General features: G+C 33.5%; 1 long non-coding RNA gene across 2 annotated transcripts in view; it reads left to right on the plus strand.

Annotated features, from left to right (window-relative positions):
- The first annotated feature begins 1,095 nt into the window (after positions 1–1,095).
- Positions 1,096–22,557, plus strand: part of LOC134477347 (uncharacterized) — a 68,033-nt gene continuing 46,571 nt past the window's right edge. For both annotated transcript variants that reach the window (XR_010049338.1, XR_010049339.1), the window contains exons 1-2: positions 1,096–1,319; positions 20,420–20,462. This is a non-coding gene — a long non-coding RNA (uncharacterized LOC134477347). The remainder of the gene's footprint in view (positions 1,320–20,419; positions 20,463–22,557) is intronic.

The raw sequence follows: 22,557 nt of genomic DNA on the forward strand, positions 1-22,557 counted from the left end.
ATCAAGAGCAAAGAGCCCAGCAGGATAATTTACAATGCTATGAGTTTGGCCAGAAGGAAAATTCCAGCAAGGCTGTGCACTGTAAAGACAGAGTTGAGATATTGATTCCTGAAGAGAAACAGAGAGATAAGGAAGATGGCCCCGGGGCATCCCAGGAAGTAGGTCCCCACCCTATGCAGCTTTACAGAATTTGCTCAGAGGAGAAGGTTGCAGAGCACCATGCTCCAGAATGGCTACAGAGGCCACATGAGGCTCCAGAATGGCAAAAGAGGCCCAATGAGGTTCCAGAATGGTGGCAATGTAGAGAAGTTTTTTCTCACAATCAGGCAAACAGAGCCCTGCAATCCAGGTAACTGACCCCTACAGCCAAGAGAGAGAAAAGCCTGGCTACTGCTTCAGCTAGCAGCAAATCTTGGCGGCATCCACAAGGTGCTGATTTTAGGTGCAAGGAAAATGCATGAATTCTGAGGGTAAGATGGCTTCTACCTCCATTGCAAAGGGCCTGGGAGGCTAAGCAGTGTGTCCCTGAGAGGGCAATTTGTGAAGATGTAAGTGTGAAGACAAAGGTGCAGCGGAGACCCCAGAAGTTTGGAAAGCCAGGAACGTGGATGATCCAAGGGAAGCTGCAAAAAGTGAGCAGAGAGGATTAAGAGAGGAGGTGTGGGAGCTGATATCCCTGGAAGTGCCATGGAAGTGGAATCACCCAAGCCTTTTGGAGCTTGCAACCAGATTGCTTCAGATGCTGAGCATGGAACTCTAGGACTTAATGTTTGTCCTGCTGGATGTTGGACTTGCTTTGTTTCCAATGCTTTATAGTCCCCTGTTTGTAACTTTTGGAATGGTAATGTTTATCTTGTGCCTTTGCATTTCAGAAAGGTTTAATCCTGTTTCATTTATACAGGGGGTTACAGTTACGAGTTTACCATAGATCTTGGAGGAGACTTGGGACTTGGACTTTTTAGCAGTGCTGAAACTTAGGACTTTGGCAACTTTTGGAGGTGGACTAAATGTCTTTTGTATAAAGGATATAATGAGTCCTGGGGGCCAGGGGTGGAATGTCATGGGTTATGTCTATGGCCCCCAGGTCTCATGAGTTTGAATTGTGCATTTGTTATTGTTCATTGTCTAGTGCTTGTATTGATGGTGTCAGTGCTCCACCCACAAAGGGGTGGAGCCAGGATGTGATGTAATGGCAGGAAGAAGGTGTGTCTTGCTCTTTGCTGGTTCCTGCTTGTTGTTTGCAGCTGCCATGAACTTCGGCCCAGCCGTGCCCGCCTGCCTTGGAGCCAACTGAGTGTGGACTGAAACCTCCAAAAACTGTAAGAAATAAACCTTTCCTTTCCCAACTTGGACTTCAGGTATTTTGTCTCAGCAATCAGTAAAAAGTAACTAAGAAAACAAGTAATAGTAAGCAATTTTCAAGCAAGAAATTAGTGTTTTGATTTGTCAGATTTATTTTGTTTATCCTCAATTAAAGAGTTAAATGACTTTTACATTTATTTCTAATTGATTAAAATGTAAAGCATGCTAAGCAAACTTGGTTTCTCTTAATTTTTATCCTTTTAAAAAGGAAAATAGCATACCTCTGTTTATAATGCTCATTTAGGAACCACATAAACAAGTTAGGTATTCAAAATCACAGTTTCAGAGAGGCAAAAATTGGAAGTTTAGCAAAACAAAAAAAATGATATAAAAACAAATCACAAATATCCAAATAAAACTTATAGTACTCAAATATGCAAGAAATAATTACATATGGTATTTTAAAATACACTCACAAAAATATGCACAATTTTGTCCATAATAAGTGAAAATGATATTTAGAATTTTAATATCATAAAATTAATAACATTTTTCAATGATAATTTATAAATATATCAAAAAAGACAGGGAAATAAAACTATTAGTGATAAAGGGAAGTTTAGTTACTTGGACACAAAATAATTCTAGAGTTTAAAAGAAAAACTTCAAACTCATTTTATTTTTTTGTTTGCATATCAAATATTTAAAATTTGGCAGTAGAGTAGTGATAGACTTTGCTCCTTATAAGTAAACTGAATAAAGATACCCAAATTTGTCAAGTTTCCAAACCATTGTGAGTTCCTTCTATACTTTTAGTACTGTCCCATTGCTGGATGAATAGTTTGCAAATGTTTTCTCCCATTCTGTGCTTCTCCTAATTCTGTTAATTATTTCCTTTGCTGTGCAGAAACCTTTTAGTTTGCTGTAATCACACATCTATTTTTACCTTTGCTGCCTGTGTCTTTGAAGATCTTTCTAATAAATTGTTTCCTACCCTGGTGTCTTGAAGTGTTTAGGTATGTTTCCGTGTAATACATTCCTGGTTTCATGTTTACAACTATGTGTTTGTTCATTTCTCAGTTGAGTTTTGAGTATGATGAGAGAGAAGGGTCCAGTTTTAGTTTTTTGACCATAAGCTCCAGTACATGATGAGAAATCTTATAGCCTGGCTCACTGAATGATTGTTTCTTGGGACATGTTTAATGAACAGCCTTGTGCATGTCAAACATTTCTCTGACACTCACTGCACTTCCAATCGATGGTGAAATTATAACAGAAAAACTTGCATTTGTGTTAAGGTTGTGATTTAAAAGATAAGGGAGACAGGTTTTCAGTCTGGAGAAAATAGAGATTTGAAACACTCCAGGAGAACAGCAATCATTACGTAGAATTACACATGTAGAAACATGAATCTTAGAACCTGGACAGAAACATCACCAACTTGTAGTTCAAAGAAACCACCAGATCTAGCAGATGGAATTAAAAAAAAAAAAATATTTCTCAAGAGCACAAACACAAAACAAAGTAAAGTCCCTTTAAGGTTTTAAAAAGGTAAACTGATAAAAATTTGTCCATAGAACACTAGTTAGATATGACATTTTTGTCATCTTCTGGCCCAGCCTGAAATCAATTTATCTGACCTCTGCTTTCCTCCTGATCTTTGAACTTCACTTCATCAACTAAAGTTCCACAAACAACAATTAGGAGGTTAAATCCAGACAAACAGTTGTTTAAATCAGCAAAGTTGCATTGAAATACAGCCTAATTCATGAATTTACATATGGTCTCTTGTTCTCAAAGTCTAAAATATTTATTATCTAGCCCTTTATACAGAACACTTGTCAAATGGTATTAGAGATACAGCCTTATAAACAAAAGGGAAACAGAGGCAATGGTTAGTGGCAAATAAATGCTTTGGAAATGCTTAACAAAAGAAAACACTGTATGTTCAACCAAGTGACCAAGAAGTCTAGGAAAAATGTGATGTACCAAGGCTGCTATCGAACTAGAATGTGTCATGTTCAAGGACTTGTACATGATTTTGGCTGGCAACCAACTGGGAAATAAAGATGTCTGTGCTGCCACATCAACCAAACATGTTCTACTTGAATGCTCTTAAAAGCTGGGCCTTTCCCAGAGCTTCTAGCCCAGTTATGCCATCATCATCATTTCTGCCCAGTTAGAATTTAAGCCATAGACTGAGCAAAGAATAGTCAAATTTTGTTTTTAACCTAAAAAAAAAAAGTTGTTTTAATTTACTATGAGAGTATGGATCCTCCCCACTTTACTATCATATCCTCAGTGCCTAGACATGTTCCTGGCACATAAACATTTTTTAAAAGATTCCAATTAACCTGCTAAATTAAGAGGTAAGGAGAAACTATCTAAGAATCTTTCATAATCTCTGAGAAAATGTTGTTAAAAATGTAAACGGTTTTAGTGATATCCTCACAAATATTTAAATCTCTTTTTTAACGATGAATTGATTGCCGGAGACTGAATACTTAATTTAATGCATGTTTTAGTGAACTTTATGTGACACAAATTAATTTGCAATAGAGGCAGGACACCTATCTCTATGGTAATTAGTCATGGTCAGGTCTTAATTATCTTCTTAAATAGGAAAACAACAGATTTATAGTGATATCTACTATGGTATTCTTGACTGGTATTCTTTCTAATTTGCTAATGATTCCATCCACAGAAATTAGAAAACTCAGCATATGCATTTTAGCACAAAGATTTTGAAATACTACACATTTCTTAATATCTCAAAACTTTTGTGCATTCTACACTATTTTGTAAACACTGCAAAGTACTTTTATCTCTATTTTATGTATCAGTAAAGTGAGCTTCAGAAATATTTAACTAGCTTAAGGTCAGAAAAACTGTGTCAGTCTAAGATTCAAGCATTATTTTCTGTTCTGCTACACTGCAATCAGTGATTCTTTTGTAGATTAATGAATTCATAATTATTAGGAGTATAAGTAAAGTATGCAGCATATCTCAATATCTGCACAACATTTATAATAGATATTTGACTATGAATAAGATACTATTTTCACTGAAATTTTCTCTTGGAGACTTTCTTAGAACAACTTGGTTGTTTGAATTAGGAAGGTAAGAGTAAAATCTGCAAAGCAAATGAGAAAGTCTGTTAACTTTGATCTACATAAGAATTCAATCAAATTGCTCCCCCCTCCTTCTTCCTCCTTTTCTTTTACTCTCTCTCTCCTTCCCTTCCTTTCATCCTCTTTCCTTTCTTCCTTTTGCTTTCATTCATTGAAAGTATGCCTGGAATTGGACTCTATGTAAATTCAACAAGACAAATTTCTCCCCTATATTTTGGAAACTTTATGTAGGTTTTAAAATGACATGTTGCTAATTGAGATTTGAAGATAACAAGTTGCTAGCATTAAGAAGGACAGTTTAGAGAGAGAGAAACTGTAAAAGTATAGGAATAGTCAAGTGAGAAAACTTACTTTCCTTTTTTTAAAAATTTGAGTTAAAAGATGTTCACTGCTCTTGGACAATAGATTGCATTGTCTGAGGAAACAAAAACAAAGAGAACCTCAAAAGGATAAACGTGTGCTTTCAGTGCTTTCTAGGTTACATTAAAACATTGAAATTTATGCTGTGCCACTGAAAGTAACACAATAATTGGCTTTCTAGAATTGTTCACATAGTCCTTCAACAATATTCAAGGCTGGCTTTGGGTTCTCTGTGCCAGATGCTGGCGTGTGTGTGAGAAGCTATAGCTCTCAGTGAGTTCATCACTGTCAGGGTCCTTTCTCTCATTGAACTTATTATCTGGATGGATAGCTTTGAAAGGGCATTCTGATGTAACATAAATAATAAATTGTAGCAATGAAAGAGTGGTACAGGGACTGAAGTAGGAAGTAGACAGGAATGATTGCTAGAATGAAGGATTCAGGATTTAGCAATAAGGATGTCACTGGGGACAAAAATGGGAATATATTGGATGGAGGAGGCATTTAAGCTCAACTTCTTTCTGCAAAGGAAAGATGAAGCCATTTGTTATATATTATCACCCCTGTATGTCCAGCTTTGCTTAGCAATTTAAATTTGATTGTAAGCTATTGCCTTTTCCAGGTAAATGATTTCAAGTTCCTGACATTATATTTTGGGTTTCAGATAGGGACCAGTTTTATTTTTAAACTCTGTGATGATTTTTAACATGTGTCTACAGCTAAAGTATTTTTAGTGCTATGATGTCTTATTATGTCATGAAAATAGTCTTGAATATATTTTTGTTCAGCTTTTCTTCTGCTGTTTATCTATTTCACATCGGCTGTTCTTTCATTTGAAGTGTTAAAGATTCAAGCTTTAGCAACATCCTAATGTAAATCATATAGAATAAGCTTTACAATTTTAGAAGAAAATATTTGCAGGTCATTGACAATTTCAAATTGTCATTGTCTTTTAATGGTTTTGAGCTTTTGTAGAAAATTGATGTGTATAACAGAAGTGTTTACTTCACCTTAGAAGTTTTAGAACTTCTCCAATTGCTAATTTTATAAATACTTTTATAAAATGGACAAACTTTTTTGCTTAATCTGTTTTTGTTCCATCTATCTTTTCTTCTTATTCTCAGATATATATTTATTATGATAGGTGAGAAATGAAGAACAAAATACTCAAGCAAACATATTTGTCCATTTTGTTTTATATTTGATAATTCAATGTTTATAAATACCTATACTTTCAACTTACATATAAGGTATACTAACATGCAATTTAATAATTTTAATAACTAATAAAAGCAAGTTTAATATAATTTAAGATTTTAGAACTATTTAAGTAGTCTTGCAAAAATGCTGGGTTTTCCTATTGTGTTTTCTCATATTGCCTTTAACAGTTTGAGGACAAGCTTTGTAAAATAACCCAGTGTTAACTGGAAAATTTGTACCCACATTATAAATGCTAAAAGATAAAGCAGAAATAAGGGATTTTTCCCTTCTATAAGTTAATTCAATCCTTTCTCCTGTATTTATTTCTATAATAAAATATCTGTTGTAGAAATGTCTGTATAATCAACTAGGCTTTCCTTATAATTTTCAAGGAGTCTCATTTATGAAACCTCTAATTTATATTCATTACCATGTGCCTAAATCAAATATTTTTCTATTACTTGAGACCTTTAAATGTTAATTATGTGTATTAAAATGTATTACTTTTTCACTCAAAAATCATTTCTGCTTTTAATATCCTAACACAATAGGCTAGTGGCTATCTAAAAAAAATTAACAATTGTAGAGATTTTTTTCTTATAAAAGCAAAAAAATATTTCTTTGGATATATGGAGATGACCTATACAATTAACTGATAAGAAGTGAATTTTACCTTTCTGTATATGATATGGAGAAATCAAGCTTCATTACTCATTCTAAAATTACTGAACTCAGGTCTCTGGTGCAGACTGTTGAACATAGAGGGCACTGTTTCATTAATGAAGATCACTGTTAAATGCAGTGTTGTTTATAGCTCCTTTAAATGACAAAACCATTAGTGCCACAGTATTATGTGACAGGTATTTATTCATCAATTTTCTCCCCCTTTGTAAATATCTGTTTCAAAATGGCATATTGAACGCCCTAAGTTTTCATCCAAGATGTAAATATGAACACATGGTAATATTTGTGAAAGATATTAGCTTATATGTTAAATAACTCATAAAGCTTCCTGATAGCAGCCCTCTTAATTTTTAACACATGTAATAATATTTAGTGAAAAAATTAGCTAGTATAAGTCACTAGACATCAAATATAAAAAATGATAGGAAAACTAGTAACTTCCTTGACGTTTTAGAGAGGCACACATTTGTGCCAAAATATGCAGACTACTGTATTTAGTCTCAGTGAAACACAGTATTTTTTGGCAGTATTTAAAGTAGCTGTCATGTTAGTTATTCCTAGAGAAATAAAGTTTAAAATATTGTGATCGTTGCATCATAGTTTTGTAAATTTTATCTAGCTGTCTTGAAATTGACAAGGATATCTAATACAATAGATCACGGACTTGTGGGGTTTTAAAAAGGGTGAAAGTAATCAGAAGTATTAAAGCCTCAACTGGAAGTAGTGAGCACTACAAATGTTTCATATTTTGCTCATTTCCTAAATGATGACTTCGTGTGTTTTCCTGTAGCAAAATGCTGAGGAACTTGTCCAGCTTCTGAAATGAACCACAGCACACAAAATAAATTATTGGAATGACTAGAGGAGATACCATTACTGCTTGTCATCTGGCTTTTCATAAAATAGCTATTGGGCAAATAAAAATCTTCTGTAAATACTGTACGTGCAGTGGACCTTAAATATGTTTCTATCTTTAGACACTTTATTCTAATTTGTTAGAGTGCTCTTCAAGGCAATGTGCTGAAAATATTTTTCAAGAAAAGAATAAGTTTTATAATGTGTGAATCATGTCAAGTGATTGAGTGACATTTGATATAATGCTAGAAATATTGAAATAATGGTTTTGCAAATGATATCACCATCAATATTTTGAAGTAGAAAAAGTTGTAAAGTACTCCAGTTAGAATTATCTCTGGACAGAGATAGAAAATGCACATGATAATGAAATTGTTGCATTTGTTAGCTGGCAAAATTTCACATAAATATTAAAATAAATTCTGATATTTGGTAATGTTGTGCTTTGCTTTCTGTTTTGTTATTTTTACCAAGTTTTACAATGCACAGTTGAGAAGGCTTAGAGTTTTGAGACTAATTGCTTGGGTGCAGATTGCAGCTCAAGTGCTTATCAGTGACATAAATTTAGAGAATGCTTATCTATGGTGGTTCAGTTACCCATCTGTAAAATATATATGAAAATATTTAGGCACTATGCTTATAGAATTACTGTACAAATTAAATGATGAGCTTCCTACTAGAATATTTAGTAGTATGTTGGATCACATTATTGATTGCTATAACTATTCTCATGGATCCTAATGTTGAGGTGATATTGATAAAACATTTGCATTTGTCAATGCTGAAACATAATCTCTACTCATCTTCTCTGCAGAGGAAAGACATTACAATAGTAAATGTTAAAAGTATGAACTGGTATATGCAGAATGGGTTTTTAATGGGAGGCAAATGAGGTGTATTATCAATTGAAAAATACATTTCCATACTGGAATGAGATCAGTTTGAAGTGTTCAGTAACATATATCTATCTGAGAACTACATAGACATCGAAACATCCATTTTCTCCTGGCCATTTTGTTAGTTTGAATATGATATCCAAGTCTCATGTAACTGTTTAAAAAATGACATATTTTCTTTGTTGTGAAGACATACCATTTCACCATTTAGAAATACCATTGCTACAGCCTCATAATCTTTATTGGAAAAGTTGCTGTTCATTATGGTTATTTTGTTACTGGACTTGGGGTGCTGGAGTGTCCCTCTGTAGGTAGTATCTATGTTCTTTCTGTCCCGAGCAAAGAATTGATCAAGACAAGGACAAAAGTGTCACATGAAGTTTTATTTGAGGCATAAAAGAAACAGGACTGCAGAGCCCATTTTTGCTTAGGACCAATTAAAAGTAGGAAAAAAAGAATACACTCTATGCATCAGGATGGGCTATGCTAAAGAGGCACCATAGGTGAGTGTTTAATGGCAACTTTTTGCATCACCTACTCTTCAAGCTAATATCAGGTCTAGGTAAGCCTGTGGAAAACCTGCTGGAGCTCTAGTAAGAAGTCCATGTGCAAGACTTTGAGAACTGTGCCCTGGGACTTTGTGATTAATAGGTCATATCTACTTCCTCAGCTAGGATTCTGGGGCCCTAATCTTCTGTCTCAATTTCACTGATATTTCAAATTACTGATACTATCACTTTCAATTACCTCCTCAATTTAGGGCACCCTATACTTTGGACACACTAAGTTTCTTCTGCTATAAAAAAGTATTTCTTCCTGACCCACATTTCTTGGCTTGCCAGAGGCCAGTGTGCTCAACGTATTCAGATTTGTTTAATGGTGCCACCTTAGAGTGCTCCAGTGACCACAAATATAAAAAGAGCATCACCATCCATCACTTTCATTTGCCTGATTTGTTAATTTTTCAGCATAGCATGTAAGTAATCATATTACATCTAGTTAGTATTATGTCTGTTGCGTTACATACTTTTATCAACTGTCCTGAGGTATGAATGGGTTTCGTTGTTTTATTAGGTAACCTGCCTCTACGATATAAAGTCAATCGTAGACTATATTGATATATAGTCAATCGGTATGCAGTAAATGCCTAACTGAATATGAACGGTGAATTTTATTTAAAATTCAGGTGAACTTTCTATGCAATTGATCTTGAAACACACTTAACATATTTAGATTATTTCTAAGAGAATAGAGTACAATCCATGAATTGCAGAATTTAGAAGGGAAAACAAACATATCAAAGTAAACATAAAAATTTAAAAATAGCTTTGAAAACTGAACAATAATGTTGTATTTTTAAAGAGGCTAGGTAAATGTAAAACACAGAGCAAATGGCATTTTTCCTGATTCAGTTCCTAAATTAAGTACTTTTTTTATGACCAGATTTTTTTTGCTGAATAGAGAGATATGATGATTATATTCTGATTTATGCTGCCAAATTAAGATTTATCATTTTAATTTCCAGTTAAATTATCTACACTAGGCAAATAAACTGATAAATTCTAATATCTGAATGTCCACTCCTAAATATTTATATTGTATTGTTCTTGATTAAGAGTATGAGAACAAATAATTCCCTGTGTGGAAATACATCCTAAAGAGCAATGCTTTTGAGACTTCCTTCTTATGCTAAAGAGTCTTTTTAACCTTCTGTAAAAAATAATAATGCCATCATAAGAGCAGTTTAGTTGTTTAACCTGTAAATAAGTAGAGAGAGTCAGCATCTACCTAAGGAAGCGTTGGGTGGTCAGCTACACTGATAAGATTTTGGATAAAAATAGACAGTGGAGCTTGGACTTAAGCCCAGGAAGGAGTTCCTGGGAGAAATGGGATACACACACTTTCTACATCCAGGACTGAGTTTCTGGGAAGTTAGAAATGTAAAATAATTGTGTTTTTAAAAATAAGTTATAAAGTAAGTCCTATAATTCTATAATGCTAAGTAATTGGTTTACAGAGCCTGAGTCCCAGTTGATAATTTTAAACCCACAGAACCATCTGTGATAGGTGACCCCTGGACCCTGGACAGATTCCTGTAGTCTGCTCATCCATAAAATATTCCAAACAGGAACCCACATGGCACTTCTTGGGACCCCTTCTAGCTACTGGGAGCTTTTCTTTTTTATATTTCCAATCCACACTTCCCCTTTATCCTGCTTTCTTTCTTCAGTTTCACTCTTTGACTTTGGGAAACAAAAGGCTCAGTTTATATGCTGATAGTTATTTCATTATCATCAAAGAATCTCAAATATAGAAATGCAATTATAAACATTATTCCACTGATTTACAGCCTCCTCTGCTCAAAATAAGGCTTATGGTTGTTAATATGCCCTCTTCACTCATTTTCTATGTACCATTCTTGTTTCAATCACTAGAACAATCATCAGTGCTTAGAATTTTAAATATGTGAGTAATTTTTAATCATGAATACCAATAAACAAATCTTAAAGTCAATAAATTTTCAGAAATATATCCTGAGGCTCTTTTGGGAGAGACACCATCAGAGGTCGTCTCTGTGAAGACAGGAATCCATTTTAGCAGAGAATGGGTTTCATATGCCACAGGGATCCACTTTGGAGATAAACATCTTTCTTCAAATCTTGGCTTTCCCATTCACTAAATATGTAATCGTTGGCAAAGTCCTTAGCTTTCTGCACCTCACTTTCTGTATAACTGAAATAGAGATTACTAACAATACTCAATACATTAAATTTGTTTCAAACATGACAATGTAAGCATAAACTACATTTGCATTTTAAAGTTTTCAGTTATTTTTTATAGTTATTATTTGTTGTTTAATTTGCCAATGATTTTTAGAATATGAGTGGTTTTGAGAAATTGTTTTAATTAACATATAATAATTATATATTTGTGGAGTACAGTTGAAGTGAAATGTTACGTGTTAACTGAACTAACATTATCTTGTTCTTGGACACCATTTTAGAATCCTGAACTCTGTAAACCTTTGACCTTGAACCACATGCTTAATCAGTAGCTCTGGATGTCCTGGAGAAAGCCTTTTGGCTGCCCCCACCCTACCCCATCCAGGCCAAATAAGGGAATGGCATGTAACAGTGGCTGAGCCAAGCCAAATAAGGAAACCTTAAACTGCTCCTCCAACCCGGAACTTAACCCTTTTATAACCTTTAACCATTGGGTCCCAGGGATCAGCACTCCCTGTTCCATGTCAGTTATCATTCGCTGGCTAATTAGGATTCTTTGCCTTATTCTTGGCCTTCATAGGTGATTCTTTGCATTCAACACAACACAATGTCATATTGCTATTTGCTTGTTTTCAAGACAGAGTCTTATCATATAGTTCAGGCTGGTTTTGAGTTCATTATGTAGTTTAGGTTGACCTCAAACTGGAGACTATCCTGTATCAGTCTCTCAAATGCTGGGATTATAAGCATGTGCTACCACTCTCAGCCATAACATCTATTTTGTTTTTAATATTTGATGCCTTAAAGGTCCTTTCTTTTAGTCTTCGGAAAACATATAAAAGGTTAATGAGAAGTTGTTTTAATCATTAATGTTAGCCAGCTAACTGAAAATATTTCTATATAATGGTAATTAAATTAATTAAAGTAGGCATCTTACATGAACATCACTACATTTTTAAAGATAACTGATGTGGAAATCTTGAATTCTCCATACTCTGCTGGTGACTTAATAAGATACCTTGATCTTCTTTATCTATTTTCAAATGTAACTGCTTAGTGACTGTTGTAGTTCGGTTGTCCCTAAAAGTCCCATGTGTTAAAGGCTAGTTCCCCAGGGCTGTATTATGGTAAGATGGTAGGACCTTTGAAAGCGTAGCCTGCTGTGAGGTCCTAAGGTCACTGGAAGTGGGCTCAGCAGAAGGTTGCCTCACCTTAGCCTCTTACTTTTTCTCTTCTGTGTCACTGGACATGAAGTGGTTTGTTTTCCTTTGTCATGCACTGTGATGATGCACTGTGATGCGGTCACCCGCAGCTGCAAAGCATGGGGCCAACTGACGTTAGGCTGGAACATCTGAAATTGTGAACCAAAGTAAATCTTTTTCTGTGCAGGTTAATTAACCTCTCAAGTATTTTATTACAGTGCGGAAAGTTAATACAGTGATGCTGGCAGGATCACTGTGAATGTTTACTAAATATATTTTGTACTTATACTGAAAGAAATATTGGGAAACAAATGACAGAGAACATTAAAACATGCTTATGAAATAATTATTCCTAGAAAATACTTTCATGAATACTATGAAAGAATATTCAGAATATAATTTCCTTTTCAGATGTTGAGCTAGATTAATTTAATTAATATTATTAATTTTATATTTTATAATATTTATTCTCATCAATGAATTTTCAGATGTCATACCAACAGTAAGAATCTCCTTTATGAAATTTAGAGATACTTATGTGAAAAAGTTTACAAATGTCTTTAAGATAAATATGTGCTCATTAGCACATTAGTGCTTTGATATTAATACTTCAGTATGTGACTTTATTGCTAAAACTAAACACAGAAAAAAATTTTTTTTGTCTTTTTCTTTTTCATTGATACTGGGGATTGAACTCACGACCACACACTTGCAAGGCAGGCGCTTATGCCACTGAGCTAAATCCCCAACCCCCAAGAAAAATATTGATATGGATGAGGTTTGCATTGTTTGCTTTATTTCTATATGTTTTGTACTCAGAACCCTCTTTTCTACTTCTCTTTTTCTCTCTTCTAAAGACACTTGTATATATATTTGTGTATAAATTCGTCTAGTAGCACATGTTCTGAACTGAAAATCTGTATATGGAGAGAGGAGCCAGGTGAAGAGTACAGTATAAGATCAGAAAAATTCAGGGCTCTAAATTTGTATTTGAACATGAGGCATTTTCTGGGCTTGTTTGGTTTTAAATGAGCCACAGTGGACTAGGAACCCTAGGTAACATTTCTTAATGACTTTCAGCCCTTGCAATTTGCTTTCAATTGTGCTTCCCAAATTGGTTTCACATTATTGGCAAGTTTTCTATGAATATCAGAACAAGCGTAAATTAACATTGTAATATGCTTTAGATTTTAATACTCTGCTATATGTTGCTTATTTTAATACTATTGGTACTATAAGAAAATCTGACTCATAACCAATAAGCAATCTGCCATAAAAATTTTAAAAGATTCTTTCCTAGAACATTTCCACTTACTTGATTTGTAATAATCCCATGGATTAGGATATGCCCTCATGTCTTACTCCTGGTAACAAGTCTTGTGAATATTCAGTATTCGGACTTTTAACCGATAGATTAAATGACTCAACTGTATATCATAGCATTATTTCACAGTTACACTGCCTCAATTTTATTTCCTCTCAGGACCCTTTCAAAGTATCTTGTAATAATAAATAGCAACATATTGAAGAAAGAGTAAAGCTAATCATTATACAAGTAATATTTATGTTATACCACATTTTATTTTTAAGCTTCTATATTAAATTGTATGCACATGCAAGGTAAAAATGTGGACTTACTATGATACTATATTTAAGGAGCTTACTGTTTGGTATTCAGCTTTAAAAATCCTGAATACCAATACACATATAAAAGAAAATATTAAGATAAAATATAAAACTAGTATAAATAATATTTTTAAGAACATAAATATTATATCAATGAAAGCATTTATGTCTAACTTACACTTCAGGGGTTATTCAATATGATCAAATAGCTTAGCTTTAGACCTAGAGAAATAGATGTATATAAAATAACTCATCAAAATATTTATTTTAGTACCTATCAGAATTCTTAGATAAAAGCAATAAAATTAAACCTGTCTGATATGAAGAAAAATAATATTTTTAAAAGATAACTGGTAGCTTTCCTATTTGCAAAGGTCTATCTCCACTTTTTATTATCTTTATTGGAGCGAAAGGGAGAAGAGGATGTAAAAAGTATTAATACGTGTTATGTGCATGTACATAACATGAGTGCAATTATTATATACTGCAAACATGTGGTAATAAAATTTTACAAATAAAGAAAAAAGATTACTGGTAGCAAAAATAGTCCCTGAAAGTCTAGTGACTCAGAAAACTTAAGGACGGAGTCACATTCAGTACCAAGAAGCAAACAGGTAGCGCTTACTCCCGAGGGTGGAGGGCTCCATGATACACGTTGCGCTCTGTCTCTGACTTTTTGATTGTTCATGGAGCCTGCCACTCATGAGGGTTGCTACTGCAATGATGCAGGAAACTGCTCCTTGTGAAAACTAAGGGTCGCCAGCAATGACTTGCTTATCAACTTCTTCTTTGACCAGGACACCTGTGAGTAATTAAATGTATCAAGAGTTTATGTCTATGCTCATCTGTAAGCTGCACCTGAAAAATAAGGATTTGTCATCTTATGCTTCTTCTTTATACTGCTTTTCCCAAGATAGGTAAAAGGGATGTGACAACCAATCTAAAATATGCTACACATATGTGTAATTATCTATCATTTTATGAGAACTTCATACTAAACTGAATTGGCCTAAAATTCAATAAGAGGTGGTGAAAATGAAGTGAAAATTTTCTTACAGCTTGCACTTGAGTCTTTGAGAGCCCATTCATGATATGTTCACTTTAAAAACCTAGGCACCATACAGTATTAAGCACAAGCAGTCATAGGTAGACCCTCTGATTAACAGCATCAGTTCAATGTCTAGTTCTGAATCAATACCAGCTGACAGCCCTGCGAGTGAACCAGTTTACATACACAGTCCAGACTGCCTTTAAATCTCTTGAGTTGATGTTTTGACTGAGAACTACTACCAGGTCACAACAACGGAGGTTCTACTGAGCTTGTCAAGGCCAGAATATCACAGAAGAATAAAAACATGGTTAAGCAATTTATTTTTAAATTTAAAGTCACTATACTTTGATACTGTTTGTAACACTAAAGAAATAGAAAATAATTTTTTTTAAAATTTTAGTTTAAAGAGAATAAAACCAAGCAAAATAAAATAGAATAAAGCCAATCAAAACAAACCAATGTAAGTGACACAAGAATTCAAAACAACAGGAAATCAACAATGGTTACCATAATGCTACTTGTTGTCTTCAAAATAGTTGCAGATACCCTCAGACATAGTAAAAATCAAACAACACAGAACAAAATTAAGAACCAATAAAAACAAAACAATGAATACAACAAATGACTTGAAAATAATAAATCTAAAACATTACCATAATATATAGTTGTCTTTGAAATAGCTGCCCACTCCATTGGATATAATAAAAATCAAACAAAAGAAGGCAGAATAGTGGGGATTTAGCTCAGTGGTGCCTGGTAAGTGTGAATCATGAGTTCGATGCCCAGTACAAAACAAACAGACAAACAAAAACAACAAAAAAAACCCCAGAGTAAAACCAACTGAAAAAAACAGTGAAAATGATACAAAACAATATAATAGGGAGTTAACAATGGCTGCTACTTTCAGAAAGAAATACCCCATAGATACTACATTGCATATTGTTATCCTTTGACTAGATGATCAGACTACCAGTTTTAGATCTGCAAAGTCAATGAAACACTAAATACTACAAGCATTAAATTATATTTTACTTCAATAGCTGTCATCACAGCCTGCATTACTCCAGGAATCAGCTGGTTGCTCATAGCTGGGGTAGAGGTTTGGCTCCTCTTGTTTCCCAGCCAGTGAAAAGGGCTGGGAACTGACTGTCCTCTCAGTGGCCTACAGATGGCGCCGATTCAGAAGAAGGGCTTGCTTCTTGTTGACTTCTTCTGTTCCCCAGCAGTTCAAGAATGGTGATGGCTCCTGGGAAAAGGCTGTCTCCTCAGGGGCCTGTGCATGGTGTTGTTTCACAAAGAGGGCTTGCTTCCTTTTGACTTATTGTTCTCTTCCCCTGCAGTCCATGAATGGCTAGAAAATAATTTTTTTTTTTTTTTTTTTTTTTTTTTTAGAGAAATAAAATCTTTACTGGTCTCTGTAGGAGAGGAAGATGGGGGAGGAGAGATACATTTTTTGTACTTTTCAGTTTAACTTTGCTGGGTTGTGTAATTTGCGATTGTTTTCTCTTCATAGTCTGAAACAGACTCAGTAGAGTTTTCTTATTTTAAAGTAAAATATGCAACACACTTCAGTTCAAAATTGCCTTTGTGATTTTTAGAAGACAATAGCAATGCCTGATGTAACCATATCAACATTTATGCTTTTAGTTTCATGAACAAGGTTACTGCTGAAGGTTTCTTCACAAAATTATTTATCTTCAGGTATGCTTCAATAATTATTACTTCTTTTAGTATATGCAGTTAGAGCCATTCTGATGACATGCAAACCAACCTCTTAGGGGCTGTGTCTACCAACTCAAGGATTTAGAATATAAAAAATAAATTATGGCATGAGAGCAGAGATAAAGATTGCTCTTAGTCACTATTTATAAACAAATAAGTACTATAGAAACAAATTATTTGATATTTCTAGCAACTTTTTCAAATTGAATGATTGTGAGTTCACAGTGAGATTCTTTCTAAAATACATTAATCATTGCAATGAGTTTTTATTTTGGTTTTACTCCTAGCCAATTGTAGTAACAGGACAAAAATAGCAATGAATATGCAAAAGCATATTATTCCTTAGTGGCATGCTAAAATACAGTCAAAACAGGCATCTATCAATATATGTATTATACGTGAATGGCAATTAAATAAGCCCTACCCACTTTTCAAGTTGCTTTCAAATTACTTTGCATGTTAACTATGACAGTCAAAAACAGAAATATGGATTTCAAATACTAACATAGAAAATACATAGATAGTTAATATATACTACTTTGGAAACTAAATTAAATTTTCATTGAATGGAGGGAACAAAATATTTTTGGTATGTAAATCTTCAGTACTTTTGCTCAGAAAACTACTTTGAACACAGTTATGCAAGTGCATATATAGGTAATGGTAGATATTAAGTAGATACATGAAGAAAAGATGAACAAAAATTATCTACATTTTTATTGCTCTTTTAAAATTTACATAGATGAACCTTTTGATTTAAATCCATGTGTCTGTGTATATTTATCTAGCATCCCATTCACCTAAGCTGCTCATCACCTTTCATTTGTTGTAACCCAGTCTCAGAAAACTACAATATAATATGATGAAATTTATCAGAGTTTTTAAGATGTGTTTAATTTTTCTTTATTTTAGGCTGAAAATAGACATTCATGTAATTCTTAAGCTAAAAGTAAAGATACCCAGTTCTATAATTTAAAGCAAGATTAAAAGGAGCACAAAAGCTGTGAAAATCCATATAATAATTATGCTCCTGAAGCACATCTAAACAATGAATAAAAGTAGGCTACAGTTAAAAGACAAGAATTGACAAACTGAGTTATAATCATTTTTTGTATTCCAGAGATCTTTTTTTCTGTCTGTACTCTTGCACTGTAATGTCATTTGGCTACATGACTTATAATACTAGTTAAATAATGATAAAGTCGAGATTTGTCATTCCAACCTAGAGCTTCCTCCAAACTCTTAGATTTATCTATAGAATCCCCTGCTCACAAACAAAATACTGTATTATATGATTATTCTAATAAGAAAGAGGTCATGAATTTTAATCTTAGGATGGCAAGTGAAACTTTCTATGACCTATAAAGAATGAAGACAGTTGAAAAATTGACCTAAGGCTGGTAGCTTTGAGACAGAAAGAAGTCTAGGACACTTGAGAACAAAAAATTCACCCCTGTGATCATACCTGAGAATACCCAGGCTACAAGTTGTGTTCCTGTGGTTGAGCAGAGGGAGGATCCTCTGGAACCCTTTTAAAAAGTTTGATCTTTATCACTGTTATGATGAGAGGTCTGTAGAAGACATTAAGCGAGGCCACTCGATGGCTGAATTTTTATTTGGAAAATACTCTTCAGCAAGTAAAATAACTCTGACCCATCTACAGCATTAAACGTCACAGAAGGTGTATTGTATTGCTTCAGCAATTCCAGTTAGCTATGTGGAGGTTTTTTGGAACTACATTGGCTGTTAATAATCTACTTGTTTTAGAATATTACTATTTTTAACATGGAAACACAGCATTTTCATCAATAAAATAAAACCATACTACAAGGAAATATTGTTTTTACGGTATTTTAGATATAAGTTTTCAGTGAGATGTACTTTTCAGGAGTCATGATTTATCTATTTAATATAAATTTAAATAAGAGTAGTATAGTGGGGGCTGTGAATACCTATTAAATGTTTAAAAGACCTTGGTTCATGTAATATTCTCAGATAAGACTTCAAAACTCTTTTAATTCAGTTTCATTTCACTGCAGTAGGTTACTAATTGAAATAAAGAAAAAAAATTGCACACGATTAGCAAAGCAAATCTGCTGAGGTTTTCTATAAATCTGGCTTGGTGTTGTCTAGTATTTAATTAAACAGTGCACAAATAAAATGTTCTGTTTAATTTTCATTCTGCAGTTCAATACTGTAAACTATTCAGAGCATAATTAAAAGTCCTGAAATCTCCTAGGAATGGTATTACCAGTAAACGCCCAACCTATGAAATATAGAAGCCTTCTTATTACTCTGCAAAGTTGTGTATGTTACAAGTTTTCTTTGCTTAATCTGACTGAGATGAGAAAACCCCAGCTGGCATCCAAGCTACTAGCTTTAAAAATTCTCTACGCATCTGAGCTCTGGGACACCTTCATTAAAGTTAATATAGGAATTTCGCTCTATTTTATTGAATGTCATTGAATTTTCTCTGTGAAAGAACTTATTTTTGAATAATATGAATACACTCCAATGTCACCAAGTAGAATTATTGTCAAATTTCAGGTTTATTGTTCACTTTGAGTGTCAAGGGTAAAAACAAACACAATAGAAGTTTTAAACGAAAAACAAAAATGTTATTTAGGAAAAATGCTGTTTTATGTATATGTTTAAAAAAGACATCTATTTCTTATCTCAGTAGTTATTAAAGGATCAACAGTTGTAATATTTAACTGAAGTAACTATGTACCAGAGATTTAGTTATTTCACTGCTGTGGAAAGAATCTGATTACTGAATGGTAAACACATCAACCATTTGCTTTACCAACCACAAAGCAAAGAAAACAAATGTAGAATTAATAATGTATTGTCACAGTGTTCATACAATTACGCTAGGTATCCTGACTTTCTCCTTGAAAACCAGGTTATTTTCAGAAAACAGGCCTACTTGATATTTTGAGGCAATGCATTAAAATGTTTTATGCTTTGGATGAAATCTTGCTTTTTATGAATGATTTTCTTTTATCTGAAATACCTTAATATATGATCATTTTATTAATAAATAGAAAACTGGAAAGTTTGATCTCACTGGCTTATTTTCTGAAAGACTGCATTTTTCTTTTGATTGTCAAATCCAAACTGATCTTGCAGTTGAAAAATTATGATTGAATATCCCATATTTATCCAGTATTAGGGTGGATATTACTTGCAGATTGTTAGTGGCTGTGAATGAAGGAGAGAAAGAGAGTTGCACAGTATTTCATAGATGTTTTTTATTTCAGTAAATGACAGCGAGGAGCCAGTGCTATTGATTTGGATGCTGACTTGCAAGTTGCATATTTAAAGAAATTCAATATCATAATTGATTTAGGTTAAACAACTGAGTATGCATAGTAGTCTATCATAATCAATTGTCACATTCATGGACTTGAAGGCTAAAATGAGCATATAGAAACTTCTCTGCATTCTGCTTAGGAATAATGTAGTAAGGTGGAAAAGTTCAGGGGAAATGCTCTGTAAACATGCTCTGATAATTCATCTTGGTGGTAATGTTTTACAGAAATGCCTTCCCCCAAACTGCCCCATGATTTTATTTTTATGTGAACCTCAGTGGAAATTAATAACTATGTCCTGGAATCAGTATCTGTTCCATTAGATTAGTAATTGTAAATCTCTTTCTCTTTAGGATAGATGAGAGGAAAATTATAGGTAAATGAAGACTGTGATGGGTAAGTTTGATTTTATCTACTGGATGGTCATGGTGAACTTCCTAGGGATTTGATGGAGCACACTTTGTGTTTCTGGCTGGGTCACGGAGGCATGACCCGGGGTACTGAATCTCGTTCCTCGTCTCTTACTCATGAGTGCTATTCTGCTGCTCCATTTCTCGCATTCTCTTCCATCCTGATTTCTCTGCCTTGAAGACAAATAGCGATGGATTGAATCTTCTGAAACCGTGAGTCAAATGAACCATTTCAATCTTTAAATTGTGGGTGTATGCTCAGCAACAGAGAAACTATCTAATATAGAAATATAGAGAGCTGTTTTATTAAATATAATTTTAGTTGTTAATGTTTAGATTCTCTCTTAGAAAACCATCACTTATAAAATTTGGAATATAATGCAATCAGTTTAGCATTTACCATTTTACCTAACTTGTATCATACGTGTAGATTGGCATCCCTGGCAGATTTCTGAACATGTGGCCACTGGATTAGGTGGTTTTATTTTTCTGGGTCTCTATCTTATTTATTTAAAAAAGTCTATATTATTGATAGCTATGCAACTGGTTTTTTTCTGACTAAACAAGATACAGATTCTCATGAGCTTGTATGTATTTTTTATATGAGTTCTGTGTTCATTTTATTACTGATAAGTATGTGACTACGTAGATTTACTAAATGAACTTTAGGGACGTTATCAGTCCACTTGATTTTCTATTTAAAGTGGGATTCTTACATTGTCTGGCATTACAGCAGTATATTTTGCTGCCAAATAGATTTCTAAAGTGGTTGTTCCATTGTGCGTGATAAATGTATGAGGGTATAGAGTGTTCTACATTTTCACCAGTTATTTTGTTTTATACATTTTAAGTGTCTTTCATATATTGTTTTTTTTTAAATTTTATTTAAGAGGAAAAAGAGAAAAACACAAAACAAAACAAAGCGGTGTAAGGGTACACGTAATACAGAACTACAAAAAAAAACATAACAGTAAGAAATCATCTGTTAATAGATTACATATTATCATCTTGAAAATAGTTGCTCAAATCACAGTATCAAAGAATACAAGGTGGACATTCAAACAGGGAGACTGCAAACAGCTGTGTTCAATGATCCAAAAACATTGATATAGTCAGCTATTTAACACCCCTAAGCACACTTGCTGTTATATCTGTTAGAGCTCTTTTTATTTTTTTTCCCTCTCTTTTTTACAACAAAATTTACACATTTTGGATTTTATTACTCCTTAGGGCTTACTACTTTTTTTTGGGGGGGTGGAAGAATACAGTCAAATATGGCAAAACGAAGCTGTCAGTCAAAACTAAGGATAGACATAGCACATGATGTAAAACAGAGTACAAGGTTATCAACGATGGTTATCAACAATGTCTCTTGTTTCCTTAAAAAGAATTGTCTATCTCATTAGATATTATAAAGTTGGACAAAACAGTAGAGAACAAGACCAATAAAACTTAGGCATTGTAAACATTACAGGACTTCCATAGAAGACAATAGTCAAACCAGAATGGGCATCTTAATGAATCTTATTGCCTTCAAAGTAGTTGCCTATATCCTCAAACTTGATACTATCATACAGAATGGAACAGAGTCTAATCAGTCAAAACAAGATCGTGGGAGTATTACAGGACTTCAAAACAAGTTAATAGGAAGTCAAAAAGAGTTACTATATGTATATATATATCTCCTAATTTTTAAAATTTTTTCCCTAAAAGTAAGACAAACATACGAAATGATTAAATAATTTTTTTAAAAGAATAAGGGGGAGATTGAGATAAAACAGGACATAACAATATAACAATAGAGGTCAAAGCATGACTGTTTCAGCAACCTAGTACTTCACCACCATATAACCCAACTTAATAGTAGTTACCATAGTGTATGTCATTTTCCTTGAAATATTTGGATAAAACTTCATATACTCTAGCTTCAAATATTTCCGTATCAAGAAGCTCAGAATAAAGCCTTTCTAATTAATGAGTGAAAACTTTATAAGGCTTCAAGGCCACCTAATGGGGAATCATGATTACCACATATTTTTATATATTTGAATCATTACTTACATTAGGGACACTTCGGTATT

Source organism: Cavia porcellus, unplaced genomic scaffold (assembly GCF_034190915.1).
Source record: "Cavia porcellus strain 051 isolate PalLab524CR breed Dunkin Hartley unplaced genomic scaffold, mCavPor4.1 scaffold_8, whole genome shotgun sequence".
Lineage (NCBI taxonomy): Eukaryota > Metazoa > Chordata > Mammalia > Rodentia > Caviidae > Cavia > Cavia porcellus.